The sequence below is a fragment of the Carcharhinus amblyrhynchos genome, chromosome 2, assembly GCF_965287045.1.
Source record: "Carcharhinus amblyrhynchos chromosome 2, sCarAmb.v2.hapA, whole genome shotgun sequence".
NCBI lineage: Eukaryota > Metazoa > Chordata > Chondrichthyes > Carcharhiniformes > Carcharhinidae > Carcharhinus > Carcharhinus amblyrhynchos.
Genome location: NC_137325.1, coordinates 127,941,057 through 127,954,488, shown reverse-complemented (window position 1 = coordinate 127,954,488; position 13,432 = coordinate 127,941,057). Strand labels below are relative to the sequence as shown.

General features: G+C 41.2%; 1 non-coding gene across 1 annotated transcript; it reads left to right on the top strand.

Annotated features, from left to right (window-relative positions):
- Positions 1 to 1,446: 1,446 nt before the first annotated feature.
- Positions 1,447 to 1,551, top strand: LOC145362102 (U6 spliceosomal RNA). The gene has a single exon (XR_013889939.1). It is a non-coding gene; the product is annotated as a U6 spliceosomal RNA (small nuclear RNA).
- Positions 1,552 to 13,432: the final 11,881 nt, after the last annotated feature.

Below are 13,432 nucleotides of genomic sequence, written 5' to 3'. Positions count from 1 at the left end.
AATGTGAATATTAACGCTTCCTGTTTGCAGAGTTTCAAGCTCTGTGACATGAAGGGGGCTGTTGTATCAGTAATACTGAGGGCCTGAGATCAATCTCAGCATGCAAAAATGCCCACCAATACCTCTACTTTCTCAGGAATGCGTCCATACAAAGTATTCTTTCTGGTTGTATCACAGCTTGATATGGCTCCTGCTCTGACCAAGAACACAAGAAGCTATAAAGGGTTATGAATGTAGCTGAGTCCATTATGCAAACCAGCCTCCCATTGTCTACACTTCCCACTGCCTCAGAAAAGCAGCCAGCATAATCAAGGACCCCACACACCCCGGGCATATTTTTTTCCATCTTCTCCCATCAGGAAAAAGATGCAAAAATCTGAGGTCACGAACCATTGGACTCACGAACAGTTTCTTCCCTGCTGCCATCAGACTTTGGAATGGACCTATCTTATGTTAAGTTGATCCTTCTCTACACCCAAACTGTAATACCTCATTCTGCACCATCTCCTTTCCTTCTCCCCTATATTCTGTACGAATGGTTTACTTTGTCAGTATAGCACACATAAAACAGTACTTTTCACTGTATCCCAATACATGTGACAATGAGAAATCAAATCAGAAATCAATTCTGTTGTCTTTCAACCTGGTGGCTTACAGGGAGGCAAGGGTGTAGAACAGATTGGTTAAAATATGACCTTAATTCACAAAGTAGTGAGGATTGTCAAAGTTTAAGGAATGTTAAAGTACTATTTGCTTTAAGTTTTGTGATGACACCACATTAAGGTCACTAAAGAGAGTTATAATTCCATGTGAAATAGCTACGGTAAGCTATTTTTTAAATGCTGATAGTCTCTAGTGAGATACCTATGATGTTCAGCCAACCTTCTATGAAAAATGTGCAAATGAAAGTTGACATGCAATACGTTAAGGCAAATATTTTTAGAAAATCAGTGGACCTGCAATTTACTCTGCAGTAAGGACATTATTATGCTCTCCTATCTTTGTCATCAGAGTGTTAGACAAATATTAATGGCACTGAGTGATAAAAAACAGAGAGAACAAGAAACAAATAGTCTTAAAGTTACACAGACAATTTGTTCACCCTACCTGTCAATTCGTAAAAGTCCTGCTAATAGATGCACATGTGGTTGACCAGGAGTTAGTTGTAGAAATGAGTGAGAAGTGTAAAATCCATAGAAAGTATCAGAGAATGCCACCATGTCTTGTTGTAAGTCTTCCACTGGCCCATGATTTCAACAAGGTAGTTGCTGTGGACTTAAAGGTGTGGGACAAAGACAGAAATAAGCTCATTCTACATTTTGGCAATCCGGTGGCCAGATTTGGCCTTTCAACAATTATACTTAGAAAGGACCAAAGGAATGTTAATGACCTATCTATGGAGAAATGGAAAGAACATCAGTGAAGTTTCTGACTGAAAATGGAGGAGAATTCTTTGACAGCACATATACTAAAATTGGAATGATACAGGGAAGATTAACATGGCCCCTGTGTAAGGATGACATGTAAGTTCGTGAAGTGTTCCATATTTTTTGGGTGGCATGGTGGCACAGTGGTTAGCACTGCTGCCTCACAGCACCAGGGGCCTGGGTTCAATTCCAGCCTTGGGTACTGTCTGTGTGGAGATTGCACATTCTCCCTGTGACTGTATGGATTTCCTCTGGGTGTGCTGGTTTCCTCCCGCAGTCCAAAGATGTGCAGGTTCAGTTGATTGGCCATGCTAACTTGCTCTTAGTGTCAGGGGGATTAGTAGATTAAATACATGGGGTTTCAGGGATAGGGCCTGGGTGGGATTGTTGTTGGTGCAGGCTCAATGGGCCAAAAGGCCTTTTTCCGCACAGTACGTGTTCTATGATTCTATGAATTTGTCAATTTTACTTCAGAATCATATGTAAAAACATGAGCACCATAGTAATGCTTTCAGTAATGGATGCTATGAAACAAATCATGTTGCGACCAATGGTTAGTGTTTAGCACAGTGGTTAGCACTGCTGCCTCACAGCACCAGGGACCTGGGTTCAATTCTGGCCTTGGGTTACTGTATTTGTGGAGTTTGCACGTTCTCCCCATGACTGCATGAATTTCCTCTGGGTGTTCCAGTTTCCTCCCACAGTCCGAAGGTGTGCAGGTTCAGTTGATTGGCCATAATAACTTGCCCCTTAGTGTCAGGGGAGGATTAGTAGGGTAAATACATGGGGTTACAGGGATAGAGCCTGGGTGGGATTGGTGCAGGCTCAATGGGCCAAAAGGCCTTCTTCTGCACTATTGTCAATTTTACTTCAGAATCATGTGTAAAAACATGAGCACCATGGTCATGCTTTCAGTAATGGATGCTATGAAACAAATCACGTGGTGATCAATGAAATACGCATAAAACTTTAGCTCATCAACCAGATCTTGGCATAGATGGTTCATGTAAAAACCCATTCCTGATGGTTTGACGATATTGGCCTTATCAATTAGTACATGGGTGAAATCCTAAAATGCCTCCTGTGCTGTGTGACAGTTCTCCTGCTCTAGACACTACTACAATTGTTTCAATTTTTTATGTGTATTTGAGTTCACAGCTGGAATACATTAGGCTAGAGTGAGGCTAAGGGTTTTGAAGAGCATTTGGAGTGATACAATTGGGGTGAAAGAGTGAACTCTCCCACAGCTATTGTTCTGATGAGAGCTGCTTTGCTGAAAATAAACTGTGTTCAATGAGAGGTAGATCCCCAAATGTTTCATTGTGTATCATAAAGGAACATTTCTGGCTCTTTCATGATTCTAATAATCACTTATGGGATAGAATTGCAGAATTTGAGAAAAAGAATTAATAAGATCAGAAAATAATTTAAAATTATTGGAAGTTAGGTTTGTGGAACCTTTATTTATATATAGGTTTTGAAAATAAGCAGAACAGGTCTGGAATAATTTTAAATCAAACAGCCAATTTAGAGACTTCTCTGCTAATTGTAATTGGTCAACAAGAACACAAGAAATAGGAGCAGGAGTAGGCCACACAGGTAATCGAGCCCGCTCCGCCATTCAGGATAACCAGGGCTGATCTAGGTTTCAGTGCCTTTTTCCCGACTGCTCTCGTATCCCTTAATTCCCTGAGAGACCCGATTGTCTGTCAGTCCCAGTTTCAAATGTATTCAACAATGGAGCATCCACGACATTCTAGCATTGAGAATTCCACACATTCACAACCATTTGATTGCAGCAATTTCTCCTCATCTCAGTGCTAAATGATAAACCCCTTATCCTGTGGTTGTGCCTCAGCATCTATCTATCAAGCCCCTTCAGAATTTCATAGATTTCAATGAGATCACCTCTCTGTTTTCTAAACTCCAGAAAATGTAAGTCCAATTTACTCAACTTCTCATTAGAGGACAACTCCCTTCATCCCAGGGATCAACTTAGTGAATCTTTCCTGTACTGCTTTCAATGCAGGCATATCCTCTCTTAAATGTGGAGACCAAAATTGCACCCAATAATCCAGCTGCAATTTCACCAAAACCCTGCTCAAATGCAACAAGACTTTGTTATTCTTGCTCTTGACCTCCACGCAACTTTTGACCAAGTATGATGTCAAGGAACCCTATCAAAACTGGAGTCAATGGGAACCAGGCAGGAAAGTTCTCCACTGGTTGGAGTCATACCTAACAGAAAGGAAGATGGTTGTAATTGTTGGAGATCAATTATGTTAATCCAAGGACACACCTGCAGTGTCCTTGATCCAACTATCTTCAGCTACTTCATCAATGACCTTCCCTCCATCATAATGTCAGAAGTGAGGATGTTTGCTGATGATTGCAGAATGTTCAGCACCATTAGTGATTCCTCAGATACTGAAACAGTCGATGCCCATATGCAGCAGGATTTGGACAATATTCAGGCTTGGGCTGATAAGTGGCAAGTAACATTTGCACCATTCAAGCGCTAGCCACTTGACCATCTCCAACAAGAGAGAATCCAATTACCCCTCCTTGACATTCAATGGCATTAACATCACTGGATCCCGTACTATCAATATTCTAAGGGTTACCATTGAGCAGACACTGACTGGACTAGCCACATAAATACTGTGATCAGGTCAGAGACTGGGAATCCTTCAGCGAATACCTCACCATCCAACTCCCCAAAGCCTGTCCACCATTTAATAGACTCAAAGTCAGAACTGTGATACAATACTCTTCACTTGCCTGATAAGTGCAGATCTAACAACATTCAAGAAGCTCAACATCACACTGAACAAAGCAGCTTGCTTGATAAGTTCCCCATCTACTACCTTCAACATCCACTCCCTCCATGACCAGCATACAATGGCAGCAGTGTCTACCATCCACAAGATGGACTGTACAACCCACTAAGGCTCCTTCGATAGCACCTTTCAAGCACATGACCTCTACCACATAGAAGGGCAGCAGATGCATGGAAACATTACCACCTTGAAGTTTCCCTCAAAGACATACATCATCCTGGCTTGGAACTACATTACTGTTCCTTCACTGGGTCAAAATCCTGGAACTCTCCTCACTAACAGCATCCTGGAGTGCAGCAGTTCCGAGAAGGCAGCTCACCATCACTTTTTCAGGGAAACTTAGGGATTGGCAATAAATTCTGGCCTTGCCAGCAATGCTCACATTCGTGAAATCATTTTTAAAAAGTTTTAAAGTATTCCAATTCTCTTTCAATAGATGCCAAAATATACCTGGTTTAGATGTAAAGAAGTGACAGGGCAATGGCAAAGTTTCATTGGTCAGTTGACCTGGTCAGGCACTCAGGCCAGACCAGATGTTAGTTTTGATGTTTTGGAGTTAAGTACTGTGGTAATGCATTCTAAAGCACAGAATGTTCTAAGGCAAATAAAACATGCGAAAAATTAAACCTGGAGAAATGCATTCTTATGTTCTCATCCTTAGGTGACAAAAGAACATGAAACCCATCATATTTATTGATGCTTCTCAAACTGATCTTCCAGATGGATATTCTACTATAGCTGATTTCATATTTCTTATCAGACAAAATAGGAAATATAGTCCCTTCGCTTGGGAAGATAAGAACATTTTAAAAAAGGTTGTAAAATGTAAAAGGCACAGGGGATTTTGACTCTTTGGTGGGATGGGGGCATCGAGGGCAAGGGTTTTCATTGTCCATCCACATTAGGCTGGCTCCAAGTGACTTGCTGGGCCATTTCAGAGGACAGTTAAGAGTCAACCACATTGCTTTGGGTCTTGGATTACAAGTAGACCAGACCAGGTAAGGTAGGCAGATCTCCTTCCCGAGAATCATTTTGGGTTTTTACGAGAATTGAGAATTGTTATTACTGGGACTAGCAAATATTAATAGTTGAATGTAAATTCCACTCGCTGCCACATTGGGTTTTGACTCCATGCCTCAGAGCATTAATCTGGGCCTCTGGACATTATCACTAAAATCTCCCCTGGTTTTAGGTAGTTAAGTTGGAGAAACGGGGGCTGTTTTCCTTCGAGAAAAGGAAATTCAGAGCAGGTTCAATGGGTGCGATCTTACCAGTCCACTCGCCGTTCGATCATCTGGCGAGCCATAAAGGTAGTGTGAGAGACCAGAAATCCGATTCGCACCCAGCAGTGTGGTTGACTTTAACTGATCTCTGAAATGACCAGTTCAAGGGCAATTAGGGATAGTCAATAGATGCTGCCCATTTTAGCATTGCCCACATCCCATGAAAGAATGTTAAAAAGCTTGAGTGAGAACAGATTGACATACCGGTGAGATACTGAAGAGAAAGGAAATCTCTCAAATCAAATGGGTGATTGCAAGGCATCAATTGTTAGATTGCTTTATGAAAATAAATGCATATTCAAATAAACTGTTAGGGATCTAAGAGGAGGAATGTCTCACAATGTAATGAAAGCAAATTACTGCAGACGCTGGAATCTGAAATCAAAAGAGGAAATGCTCACAATGCAATGCTTTGTGCAGAATATACATCTTTTGATTTAATTTGTTTTGAAATTTTCATGGTACATAAACCCTAATGCTTACTTACAGAGAGAGAATGGAACCTGTTGATTGTATACAAATTGTCTTTAATTGTGGTGGGTATTAATTAGGGACTCACTTGAATCAGGATTTATAGGTGGCATTAGTCATTGAATAATAGAATTCCAACAGTATAGAAAGAGGCCACTCGGCCCATCGAGCCTGTACCGACCACAATCCCACCCAGGCCCAATTCCCATAACCCCAATATTTAACTTGCTAATCCCCCTGATACTAGGGTCAATTTAACATGGCAAATCAACCTAACCATCACATCTTTGGATTGCGGAAGGAAACTGGACCACTCGGAGGAAACCCACGCACGCACAGGGAGAAAGTGCAAACTCGACACAGGCAGCGACCGAGGCCAGAATTGAACCTGGGTCTCTGGCATAGTGAGGCAGTAATGTCACTTTCGCATAATGTCAGCTGTGGACAGTCTTTTTCGGATCCTTGCTTACCTCCCTGACATGCTTTCTTTGGTCTCACGCCACTAAACTACAAAATATGCCCATATATCCCAATAATTCATTTGAACTTTGCAACCACCGTGGGACTCAGAATCAGCATTGCACTCTGAGCTCCAGTGAAAGTTTGTATTGTAAGAGTCCCCTTTCAATTTCCCTCTTCTTAAAAACCCTTCCTGTCACATTGAAGTTTTGGAAATGCCTCGGTTGCTGCTGACTTCCTGGTGGTTTTGCAGACATTGGGTGCTTTTACTTTGACATAAACATTCCTTGCCTGAAACTAAAGTTGAAAGAAATTCCACTGATTTTCCCATATTCCAAAGATTAAAAAGAAAGGCTGCCCTGCAGTGAACGTGACATGCAATCCCTTAACTTTCTCACTTAATTTAGAGGTCTTAGCAATAATGGAGTCACGATGGAGAGTATAAGTAAACACCATTCCGACCCTGTGTCAATGGAGCAGTGTAATGACATTTGTGCCTGACATTTTTCTTCAAGAAAATTTTCCAGTCCTGAACGTGCCATGGCATTAATGATATGTAAGAACCTAGGGAGTGAGACTGAAACATTGAGTCATACAAGTTCACAACAGTGTACAGTTATACAGTCCAGGTGACAGAGGACAGTTGAGTATCCACAATTTCTTACTGCAGTGATTGTAGAAGGAAATTATGATCTTGTAGATGGAACAGACTACATGGCAAACATCTGAAGTTTCTTGACATAGACATATTTCTGCAATTTATGATGTGGAGATGCTGACATTGGGCTTGGGTGGGCACAGTAAAAAGTCTCACAACGCCAGGTTAAAGTCCAACAGGTCTATTTGGTATCACAAACTTTCTGAGCACTGCTTCTTCATCAGGTAAGCGGAGAGTTGGGTTCATTAACATGGCATATATTGACAAAGACACAATTGCAAGATAATGGTTGGCATATGGGTTTTAACACATAATCAACAGGTTCAGACAATGCAAATAGAGAGAGGGATAATCACAGATTAGAGAGGTGTGAATTGTCTCAAGCCAGGACAGTTAGTAGGAATTTGCAACCATTGTCTGCACCTGTAGAGACTTGATTAGCTGTTAAGACTCGCAATCCAACCATTATCTTGCAATTGTACCTTTGTCGACATGTGCTGTATTTGTGAACCCAACTCTTCACTCACCTGGTGAAGCAGCAGTGCTCCAAAAGCTCACACTACTACATAAACCTGTTGGATTTTAACTTGGCGTTGTGAGACTTTATCCTGCAATTTAAGTATTCTATTTTTTTGAAAGGCAATGAATTTGAAATTAAAACTAAAAAAAATTAAGTTACACCTGAGTGTGGATTAAACATAATATGGATTGTTTTTGGTGAACTATGCTGAAAAATAGAGATTTGTTTTTAACCAGCATTGTTCAGAAATAATGGAGAAATTGAGGCCCATGCACATCCAGTAGAAGTGTTAGATAGAAATTGATATGAGATAATAATACCTGCAATCCTCAAAAGGTATACCAGAAAAACCTGCAGCTTCAGAGCCACTGCCAGGAAGGAGTCTGCCCACAAACTAGAAAGAATCAAACTATGCTGCAAAGTATAATGGAAGATGCAAAGTATAATGGAAGATTGAAAAAAAGAATGGGCCAGATTTGCAGAGGCTAGTGGTGGGAGTGGGAGTGGAGGGGGAAGGCTTAATAGCATTTGCTGTCATTTCCCCTCTTGAATGTGGCTGCATGTGGAGCTTGCACCGATTAGTACAGAAATCCTGAAGTAGCAGTCCGTCGCTCCGGGCCTGGATAACTAAGACATTTGTGTGAAGTTCCTATTTATTGATGCCAGCTCAGCCTTCAACACCATTATCCCAACAACATTCATCTCCAATCTTCGTGGCCTCGGACTCAGCTTCTGCAACTGACCTTCTGCAACTGGACCCAAGACTTCCTAACCCACAGACTGCAATCAGTAAGGACAGGCAATGACACCTCCTCCACGATTATCCTCAACACCAGTACCCTGCATGTCTGTGTCCTCAGCCCCCTACTATACATCTTATATACGTCTGACTGTGTGGCCAAATACCCCTCCAACTCGATTTTCAAGTTTGCTGATGACGCCACAGTACTGGGTTGAATCTCAAACTGACAAGGCAGAGTACAGGAAAGAGATAGAGAATCTAGTGAACTGGTGAAACGACAATACCTCTGCCTCAATGTCAGTAAAATAAAGGAGATAGTCATCGACTTCAGGAAGCACAGGGGAGGACATGTCCCTGTCTACATCAATGGTGATGAAGTGGAAATGGTAAACAGCTTCAAGTTTCTAGGTGTCTAGATCACCAGCAACTGTCTTGATCCTTCCACGCTGATGTTATACTCAAGGAAACCCACCAACGCCTCTACTTTCTCAGGAGACGAAAGAAATTTGGGATGTCCACCATGACTCTCACTAATTTTTACAGAGGTGCCATAGAAAGCATCCTATCCAGTTGTACCGCAGCTTGGTATGGTTCTTGCTCTGACCAAGGCCGCACAAAACTGCAAAGGATTGTGAACGTAGCCCAGCCCATCATGCAAACCAGCCTCCCATCCATTGACTCCATCTACGCTTCCCGCTGCTTCAGAAAGCAGCCAGAATAATCAAGGACCCTGGACATACTCCCTTCCACTTTCCTCCATGGAGAAAAAATACAGAATTTTGAGATCACATACTAACAGACTCAAGAACAGTTTCTTCTCTGCTGCCATCAGACCTTTGAATAGACCTACCTTATATTAAGTTGATTTTTCTCTACACCCTTGCAATGATGGTAATATTACATTCTGCACCCTCTTCTTTCCTTCTTCCCTATGTACTCTATGAATGGTATGCTTTGTCTGTATAGCATGCAAGAAATGATACTTTTCACTGTTTGTTAATACATGTGACAATAATAATTCTTTTAAAATACAGGTTGTCCTGCAGCCAGCACTCCCCCCACTGCCCCATACCCCCAACACCCTAACCCCACTCCAGAACTAGCAATCACTGAGACTCATTAGATTTTCAATTTCCTGTTCCAACATTGCAGTTTCTAACCCCTTAAAATGCTGTACCTTGTTCAGTCAGGTGTAACTGGGTCTTTAATGACAGTGATTAATAAAATGCGATACACAAGCAAAGCCCTGAAAAAATGTTATCATCATGGAGTGATTTTAAATGATTAACTAGTATGACCGTATGCTTTTTTCAAAAATAATTTTTATGAATAGTTTTTCAGAATAATTTAAGCTTCAACATTCACCCCATGTGTAGGTTGCAGTTTTTAATTCACTTGATGTAATATTTTTTAACATCGATTTTACTCTACTATTTTTAGTTTGCTGTTTGTGTGTCTGTGAAATTCCTTTAATGTGATTAGCTGCTTGGACAAGCTGATGACATCATTCTAGCTCCACACTGTGATTCCCCAGTAACTCATGTCACCATCAGCTGCAGTGCACGGTGATAGAGTTCTCACCAGAAAGATCGCTGTGCCTCTTAAGGCAGACTTACTTTATGGCCATTGATGAGTGTCCTTCTTGCTTGACACTGACCGGCAAATCCAGGCTCAAAAACTGGGAGTTATGTAACACCTTTCGTGACCATAGATTGGCCTCAAGCATTTTACTGTCAATGAAATATCTTTCAAATGCAGTCACTTTGCAATGTAGGAAGCATGGCAGCCAATTTGCGCACATGCCTTTTAATCTCATGTTTAAAGGCTTGCCAATTTTATAATCTTACTCATTAGTTAGTTCCACATCTACACAATGCATTCCTTTACCCATCTGAGAAACCTGGATCCTTTCCCGTCTCAGTTTTTTTAAGTCATTCATAAGAATTGTCAATTCCTATGAGCCACACATTGGAGATTATAGCCACAAGTCTTTGAATCATCTGTCACTCTTTTATAAGTCCTCAACAATTTATCAAAGCCTTTTGAAGATAGATTGTCCAATAATGTACACGATATTCCAAATGCATCCTCACTGCTCATCTGTGTATAACTACACTTGAGTTCCAAACTATTACATTGATTTTTGCTTTCAATGAATGGTGAATAAGTTTCTGAAATTCTTTTCCCTGTGGCAAACTCTTCATTATGTACACATGATTAATATTTCTATTCCAGCCGGTGGAAGTTAGAGTACATTAACATTCATCTGTGAGTTTGGCCCAGATATTTTTGAACTCTATCAGTCTATTTATTACTAACTGCCGTATATTTTGTCTTATCAATAAATTTATGTTACAATAAGCGGCCTTCGCCATGAATGGTATTTCTTTCAACGTCAAAATATGTGTCAAAGGCTTCTAGAACCTCTTTGCATGTCGCCATCTCTTCAGTTATGCCCTGTCTGGCCATTATGTCATCTGCAGTATTGCCTATGGTGTAGAGAAGGGCACTGACCTGTTCTATGACAGTCTCCTCTGCTAGTCCCAAATTAGTTCTGTACTTGAACTAATGACACCAGTTCTGATACTTCTCGGCTTGCTCCAGACCTTCCACATTGCCAAAGCACTCTGGTAAAAGGTAAAATTTTCTCCATGGCTTTCTTTCCGGTCTGTTACATTTTATTACCATTTTTATTGCACTGTCCTTGTCCTGCATCCGTTCCTCTTGCTGCTTTTTCCAGTTGCTCAGCTTTTTACTCAGTGCTGTTTCTAGCATCTTTACCTCTGTCAACTATATATTGTTGCAAGTCTTAGATTAAGTCTCCTTGATCAGGATTATTGATAGGTAATGCTGGATGCAAGGTTGTTGCTAAACTTTGTCTTCTATAGAACTTTCAATGATATACATTATGAGACTTAGCATAAAGCTTCGCGTAGAACTACGTTGAGCATACTCTGTTGTCAAAGTGATCTTACATCATTGATGATATAGATTATAGATTGTCAATTCACATATTTAACACTAACCCTTTATGCTGCAGCCTGAACTAGTGTCAACATTCCCGCTGTTCTTTGTTTCCCATTAACCCTTCCTTGAAGTGTGGATGGCTGGGTAAGTATAGGTTTTGCTGGGATTATCTAGATCGATATTTCAGCAAAGCGCTAATAAGAACATAAGAAATAGGAGCAGGAGTAGGCCATCTAGCCCTTCGAGCCTGCCCCGCCATTCAATAAGATCATGGCTGATCTGTCGTGGCTCAGTTCCACTTTCCCGCCCTCTCCCCATAACCCTTAATCCCCTCTCTTATCAAAAACCCATCAACCCGCATCTTAAAAATATTTAGCGAGGTAGCCTCCACCACTTCAACGGGCAGAGAATTCCAGAGATTCACCACCCTTTGAGTGAAGAAGTTCCTTCTCAACTCCATTCTAAACCGCCCCCCCTTTATCCTGAGGCTGTGCCCCCTAGTCCTACTGTCTTTTTTGAGCGGGAAGAGTCTCTCCACCTCTATCCTATCCATCCCATTCATCATCTTATACGTCTCAATGAGATCTCCCCTCATTCTTCTAAACTCTAACGAGTACAAGCCTAGTTTAAGGGAATGCTATTTTGTTGAATGCATGATAATTCAGCTGCAACAAAAAAAAACAAGGCTTTGCTCACTTAAATCAGTGTAAATTATCTCATGGCATAATTCAAAGAAGAGTAGAACGTTATCACTTTCAATATTTATCCATCAGCCAACACCTAAAACAGATCATCTGGTATCTTAATGTACTGCTGCATGTCAGATCTTGCTGCATACAAATTGTCTGTTGCATTACAAACAGTGGCTACACTTCATCAGCGCAGCACAAGTACTTCATTTGCTGCAAAGCCCTTTGTAATGGTCCTGAAGTTATGAAAGTAAGTTCAAAGACACAAATGTGTGGTGGGGGTCTGTTTGCCTCCACAACTTGCCTGGGCTTGCAAAATCTCACTAACTGTCTTGTCTGGAGACAATACACAACTCTTTAATCTGCGCTTAACGCTCTTTCCATTCACGTTGTCTGTACCTTTAAGACTTGATTACCTGTAAAGACTCACATTCCAACCATTATTTTGTAAATTGAGTTTATGTCTTTATATGCCCTGTTTGTGAACAGAACTCCCACTTACCTGACGAAGGAGCAGCGCTCCGAAAGCTAGTGGCTTTTGTTACCAAATAAACCTGTTGGACTTTAACCTGGTGTTGTGAGACTTTTACTGTGTTCATGTATCTATCCAGCTGCCTCTTGAACGTTGTTATAGAATCTGATTCCACCACCTCCTCTGGCAGCACGTTTCAGGCATTCACCACCGTCTGCGTGAAAAATATGCCCCTTACATCTCTTTTAAACTTTACCCTTCTCACTCTCAAACTATTACCCAGAGTAATTGAACCTTTGACCCTGGGAAAAAGACTCTGAGTATCCACTCTATCCAAGCCTGTCAATCTTGTAAACCTCTATTACCCCTCATCCCCCCTCATCCACTGACCCTACAATGAAAACAATCCAAGTTTGTATAATCTTTCTTTGTAGTCCATACCATCCAAACCAGGCAACATCCTGATAAATTTCTTCTGCACCCTTTCCAATGCATCAATATCTTTCCATTAGTGTGGTGACCAGCATTATACACAATGCTCCAAAATAAGGCCTAACCAAATTTTATCATCAGGCTAACACATTCATTAGATAGAAACAGAATATGTTGGAAATATTCAGTAGGTCAGACAGTACCTAGGGAGAGAAACAGTTAATTTATTTATTATTAGTCACAAGTAAAGTTTACATTAGCACTGCAATGAAGTTACTATGAAATTCCCCTCGTTGCCACACTCTGGCACACATTCGGGTCAATGCATCTAATCAGCATGTCTTTCAGAATGTGGGAGGAAACTGGAGCACCTGGAGGAAACCCATGCAGATAAGGAGAGAATGTGCAAACTCCGCACAGATAGTGACCCAGGTCCCTGGTGCTGTGAGGCAGCAGTGCTAACCACTGTGCC